A 7,540-nucleotide genomic window follows, 5' to 3' on the forward strand; every position below is an offset into this window, starting at 1 on the left:
GGGGGCTTCCTTATGTAAATGAAGATGCTCAGAAAACAACAAATAGAATGAGCCGTATCAGCTTCAAGCAGATATTTAAGCAAAGCAATTAAGGGCCTGGAGATTACTAGACTGTGGGCTACTGCCACATGCCTAAGACATCAAAAAATAGGTTATAGTTGGGCACGTGGTTAGCTCAGTTGGTTAGGCAGTTACGCGTCTGCCTTTGGCTCAGGTCATGAGCCCAGGGTCATAGGATCAAGCCCTGCATCAGGCTCCCTGCTCAGGGGGAAGTCTGTTTCTTCCTCTCCGTCTACCCCGCCCCTCAGCTTGTGCTCACTGTCTCTTTCAAATAAATAAATAAAATCTTTTTTTAAAAAAAAAAGGTTATAGCTTTGGCCATACCAATCCAAACATAGCTAGATGTGATACAATCATGAGTAAAAAAAAATTGTACTTCAAGTTTGGTGATATCTTTAATAGATTGATTCTTCTGGAACTCACTCTGTCTAGAAAGGATGGATCTAGGACATTTTCAATCTCTACTTTTGGGCTAATGTTTTTAAAAGAACTTCTTGATATGAATTTGGATGTATCTTCTACTATTTTCTTAAAGGTCAGATTGATTCATCTCTATTGTTTGAAAAGGCCTTTAGCCATTAACCATTAAGATTTAAGAGTGTTTGTTTTAAAATGTAAATATTGATTAAAGGCCCTTAGAAACGACATTAAAGTCTTAGGCACATTCTCAAAGATTTGCATTTAATATCCTTTTTCTTTTTTTCTTTCTTTCTTTTCTTTTTTTTTTTTTTTTTTTTTTGCTATTATCAACTAATTTTATTGGATTCTATCAGAGATAGGAAGTGTCTTTGTGTCTGTATATTTTATGAAGAGAGTTTGGAATGTCTCTCTTCCTGACATAGGTGATCAATTGATGTGAAATAGGACATGTTTTTTTTTAATAAATTTATTTTTTATTGGTGTCCAATTTACCAGCATACAGAATAACACCCAGTGGAAATAGGACATGTTGAGCCAGCCCCAGAGAGCTTGAACACAAAGGGGAAAAGTGAAGATTTAATATTTACTACTTAATATTTTAGTTCACCACTAAAGGTTAACGCATGTGTAGCATGAAAATTTTTTGAGATGGCAGTAGTGGAAAGAGTGAGAATTGGAGTAATAGGCTCTTCTAATAACTGACAGTTTGCACATCATTCCACTTAATTTCTGGTCCTCAGTTTCCTCATCTGTAAGCAGGGATTACAATAATTTCTGAATATGAAAATCTACTTAAAATTGACAACTAATACACATGTTCAGCTTAGTGAGTTAACACTGCCGTTGTGGGGCATTGTGTACAAATCTCCCTACATTTCCCACACTGCCTAGTGTCCTCGCCTCACACAGTGAAATTATAGGGAAGAAGTGTACTGCCATTGGCCAAATGCATGTGTCCCCCAGAAGTTCTTATGTTGAGATCCTAAGCCCCAAGGTGAGCTTTGGGGAGGGGATGATTGGGATTGGCACTCTTACCAAAGCTTCCTTGAGCTCCCTTGGCACTTCAGCTACATGAGATCACAGTGAAAAGACCACCACAGAAGGGTATTCTCTCCAGACACGAATTTGCTGGTGTCATTATCTTGGACTTCCCAGCCTTCGAACTGTGAGAAGTAAGTATCCATTGTTCATAAGCCACCAGTCTGTGCTGTTTTGTGATAGCAGCCTGATTGGAGTAAGACAGGTACCCTTCTGTCTTCCTTTTGCCATTATTTCATCAAAAAAGCAAATCCAGAAACAAAACATGTAGCAGTGCAGGTGGCATGTCCTTGAGTGATGGTTGCACAAATGTTGCCCTGCATTTCAATTGTAGCAGCAAAACTGCCTCAAGTTAAAAGAATTTGAAAGGCATCCCAGGTCCTTAGCTCCCTGTTTGATCATTTGTGGTTTTTGTTGCTGTTTAATTGCAGTTCAACTTCCTCCTCTGCCCTCCTCTGCTCTCACTCCCTCACAGGTGGTGTTCCTGAGGATGCTTCCTAGTTTGCAGGCATATCTCAGTCTGTGTCCTCAGAAGCAGCCAAAGGAAAACATCCTATGAAATGATTTCAATGAAAGCAGCTTGGTGACCTAATGGCAGAACAGCCCTGGAGCAGAACCAAATGAGGGCAGAGTTTGGGGGGGGGGGGGGCTGTTGAGCTGGGGCCCTTGCTGGTGCTAGGAAACTGGTTCTGGATGAGGCCTGGAAAAATGTGGGAGCATTTTTGTTTCTCACAACATACCAGGGTGGGAAGAAGCCAGGAATCTGGATTCTTTCTCCCTACAGCTGGAGAAATTTTTGTAGACAAAGGCACAGAAATAAACAGAGACCTGGAGACCTTATTCCCTATACTGGGTACTTGTTCAAGTTTTGTCTCCCATGCACTCTTTGGTATCTGTGGCTAATTGTGGGTCTTTCTGTATTTGTCCAGAATTTATAGAAGTGTGAAAGATGCACTGAAAGGGGTTTATGCCATCCTGGAGCCAGAACTAGAGTGATAGAATTATGACTCTAGGATATTAAATGGAGTTTGGGCAACTATGGTGTGTTTTAAGTTGCTCTAGAATAGACTGATCTCAGATAAAGTCATGGCCTCCATGGCATACTGTTCCAGTATGAGTAGTAGTATATATATATTACTCATATATATATATATATATATATATATATATATATATATATATATAGAAAACAAGTACCTGTGGTTGTCCTTGAAACCTGGTCTTTGTTAGGTTCTCTCCTACCCTTTCATGTATGCCTGGTTTTTCCAGATAACAAGTGTACTGCATTTCATACTCATCTCAGTCCTCATTTAGGTAAAACACCAGACAGAAGAAATTCATTTAACATTTCTTATTCAACCCTATTAAAGAGAGTAATAGGGGTGTCATCAGCATTGTAGCTGGGTAAGTTCTTCATTTTTCTCTTTCTTTCCATTTGTGTCTAATTAAACATCCATGGCTGAATAAAAGTGCCTCCAGAGAGCATACTGAGAGATCAATCCATCTGCATTCCAAAGAGGGTGGATTAGGAATCATAGAGATTATGGGGCCAAGGGAAGTGCAGCAGCATCAGTGGCAGTGCTGATCCTGGCATTGGAGGCAGAGGAGGTAGAAAGCAGAGTGGTAAGTCAAAGTCTTCCTGGCTGCTCAGGTACATGGAGGAACCTGTTGCTGTTCAGCACCTGGATTTCTGAGGAAAGAACTCTGTGACTGGCACAAGGGAAGGAAGGGGAGGAAATGATTTGGAGGAAGGTGTTTCCTGCTGTCTGCCTTGGGGTTTCAAGAAGTCTGGGACCTCTGAGACCCCACCCACCCATCCCACTGGCCTTGGGTACACCCATGACCCAAGTGCTAAAGCCCACAACTGCCCTGCCACTCTGCCACCAAGTTTTTGTTTTTTGTTTTTTGTTGTTGTTGTTGTTGTTTTTTAATTCCCTAAATGTCAGATCTCTTAGGTGTGCTCCTAATTAGTGGTGAGTCAGCTCCAATCAGAAAATAAAATATTGTGCTAGATCATGACCTTCTGGGAAACAAAAGTAAGGTTTCTGATTGCCAATTTGCTTAACTGTTAGAATCAAAGTCAACAAAACCTTTCCTAAATAAGAAAGATGCTTGAACCTTCAAGTGAGATGACAAAGGCACATTTCATCCAAAATCATAGTATGATGGTATCACAAAGAGAAAATGACAATAGTCCAGGGACTAAATTCAGAGGCAAAGAATATTGTGATCTTATGCCTATATAATTGCTTTTATGAAGCTTCTGTGAAGAATTTCAATGAGCCAGAGAAAATTTAGGAGGCATCTCAGAGAATCTGGGCATAAAATTAATGAACAGGAGTGTGTTACCAAAGAAATTGAATTTATAAAAAGGAACCAAAGAAATTCTGGATGTGAGGGACTCAACACATGAGATGAGAAATGAATTAGAAAACATAGGAAATATAGTGGGTCAGATGGGAGGGAGAATAAACTAATGATAGGAATTGGGAAATGATTCAAGTGGAAGAGAAAAGAGACTAAGATTTTTAACACGTCGAGAAACCCTATTTGAGTTATCAGACTAGAAAAGCCAATATAAGAATATCAAGAATACCAGAAGAGTGGAAGGGGGCAGCATTTATTTAAAGAAATAATTGCTGAAAGTTTCCCAACCTGTGGAAGGAAGTTAACATACAAGTCCACAGAGTTGGGATCCCTGGGTGGCACAGCCGTTTGGCACCTGCCTTTGGCCCAGGGCGCGATCCTGGAGACCCGGAATCAAATCCCACGTCGGGCTCCCAGTGCATGGAGCTTGCTTCTCCCTCTGCCTGTGTCTCTGCCTCTCTCTCTCTCTCTGTGTGACTATCATAAAAAAAAATTTTTTAAAAAGATGTAAACAAGCCCACAGAGCTAATAGAACACTTTATTATCTTTCTCAACAACACATTATAAATGTCAAAACCAATGGTAAATAATTTTAGAGGCAGAGGAAAGAATTGGTGCAAAGGAAGCTCTCACACCCAACTCTTTAGACTATGGGCAGATTTCTCAGCAGAAACACTACAGGCCAGGAGACAATGGAATGACAGATTCAGAGTACTGAAAGATACCAATGGCAATCATGAATACTGTCACCAAACATATCAGATATGAGGGAAAGTAAGGGCTTTCCCCAGACAAACAGAAGCTGAAGGAGTTTGCCAACACTAGACCTGTCTTGCAAGAGAGGTTGAAAGAGCTCTTCAAGCTAAAATGAAAAGACACTAGTGACAAAAAATGAAATCACACAAAACTCATCAAGGTGATAGAGACCATTAAAATAGGGAGATTCAGTTGAATAGTAATTTAAACAATTACAGAATAAAGGTTAAAGGAAGAGAGCATTGAAAATAATGATAGGGACTACAGTTGGTTAAGGAATTCACAGCATAATAAGAGATAATTTTGACAAAAGGGAGGAGTGGGAAAAAGTGTGGAACCATTATAAGTGAATGAATATGAGTTTCTAGCAGTAAATAAAGGTCTAGCATTATTTATGTAAGCCTCAAGGTAACCATAAGGCAAAACTTGAGAGCAGAAACAAGCGAATATGAGTCGCTAGCAGCAGAAAAAGGACTTGTATGTTTTATGTATTGTTCAAGGAAACCCCAAAACAAAAATCTAGAGAAGACACATCTACACACATACACACACACACACACACACACACACACGGAAGACTGAGCAAATAAAACCTGCCACTTTACAGAGGCAGAAACAATGAAAAAGAAAGAAAATAGGTAGAAAACCAGAAAGCAAAAGATAAGAGTAGAAAGTCCTTATGTATTAATATAATTACCCTAATTATAAATGGATTAATTCACCAATTATAATGCACACAGTGGCTGGGTAGATTAAAAAAAGCAAGACACAACTGTGCTATATGCTGCCTACAGGAGACCTATCAGTTCTAAAGACATACATAAACTCAAAGTGAAGAGATGGAAGATGGTTTTCCAAACAAATGGAAACCAAAAGAAGACAGATGCAGGCTGTTATTTTATATCAAATGAAATGATTTCAAGTCAAAAGTAACAAAAGAAAGTCATTATATGAAGGTAAAGAGTCAATAAATCAAGAAGATATAAAAGCCACAACTATTTCTACTCTCAACGTTGGAGCACTGAAATATATTAAGCAAATACTAACAGACCTTAAGGGTGAAATATACAGCAATTCAGTAATAGTAAGGGAAGGTATTTCATTACCTCACTATCAGCAGTAGGTTCATTATCCAGATAGAAAATCAACAAGGAAACATTGGAATGGAAGCATACTTTAGAAAAAATGGACTTAAGAGACCTCCAAAGAATGTTCTATCCAATATCTGCAAAATACACATTCATCTCATTATTCTGCAGTATAGATTATATAATAGGATACAAAAATCTTAGGAAATTTCAGAAGATTCAATTTATACCAACCATCTCTTTTTACTTTGTATGAAACTGACAAGAAAATGAAAACATCTACATATGTAGAAACTGAATGACACACTTCTGAATAATGAATGGGTCAAAAATAAATCCTAAGAAAGATATTACCTAAAAAAAAAAAAAAAAAAAAGACATTACCCATTACCTCAAAACAAATGAAATGGAAATGCAACATATTAAACATTTTTAGCACATCATATCAGATCTTATGGGATACAGCAGGAACAGTTCTGAATGGCTATTTAATACCAATAATCACATATTACAAATTAGATATCAAATAAAGTCCTTAATTTTACAGCTTGAACTAGAGAACAAGTTAAACCCAAAGTTAACTTGGGAAATAATACAGATCAAAATACAGATCTGAGAGCAGAAATAAATTAGAGACCAGAAAAACAATAAAAAGAATCAAGAAAACTAAGAGTGCTTCTTTGAAAATATCACCAAAATGACAAAACTTTATCTAGATGAACAAAGAAGAAAAGATAGACAAATAAAATTAGAAATGAAAGAGGGGATAGTGCAAATGATACTACAGCAATAATATGTAGGAGCCTAAGAGACTACTAGGAACAATTACATGCCAGCAAATTACATAATCTAGAAGAAATGGATGCATTTCTAGAAACACAATGTACCAAGAGTGAATCAGAAGAAACAGAAAATCTGAACAAATGAGTAAAGAGATTGAATCAGTTATCAACCCGCACCAAAAAAGTAGGATCAGATGACTGACTTTACAGATTAATTCTACCAAACATTTAAAGAAACAATATCAATCCTCCACAAAGTCTTCCATAATATCAAGGAGGAAGTCACATTTCCAAACTAAATCTGTGAGGCCACTCTTAACTCTCATACCAAAATCAGATAAGAACACCAAATACCAAAGCTGAAACAGGAAGAAATAGAAAAATTGAACAGACCCATAACTAGCAACAAAACTAAAAGGCAAGCTACAGAATGGGAGAAGATATTTGCAAATGACATAGGGCTAATATCAGATCTATAAAGAATTTATCGAACTCAACACCCAAAAAACAATAATCCAGACAAGAAATGGGCAGAAGACATGAACAGACATTTCTCCAAAGAAGACATACAAATGGCCAACAAGCACATGGGAAAATGGCCCACATCACTCTGCATACAAACTAAAATCACAATGAGATACCACCTCACACCAGTCAAAATGGCTAAAATTAACAAGTCAGGAGAAGACATGTTGGCAAGGATGCAGAGAAAGGGGAACCCTCTTACACTGTTGGTGGGAAAGCAAGATGGTGCAGCCACTCTGGAAAAAAGTGTGGAGTTTCCTCAGAAACTTGAAAATAGAGCTACCCAATGATCCAGCAATTGCCCTACTAGGTATTTACCCCCAAAAATACAAATATAGTGATCCAAAGGGCCACCTGCATATATATATATATATATATATATATATATATATATATATATATATATATATATATATATATAATGAAATATTAGTGGTCAAAAGGATGAAATCTTACCATTTACATTGATGTGGGTGCAACTGGAGGGTATTATGCTGAATGAAA

Source organism: Vulpes lagopus, chromosome 2 (assembly GCF_018345385.1).
Source record: "Vulpes lagopus strain Blue_001 chromosome 2, ASM1834538v1, whole genome shotgun sequence".
Classification (NCBI taxonomy): Eukaryota; Metazoa; Chordata; class Mammalia; order Carnivora; family Canidae; genus Vulpes; species Vulpes lagopus.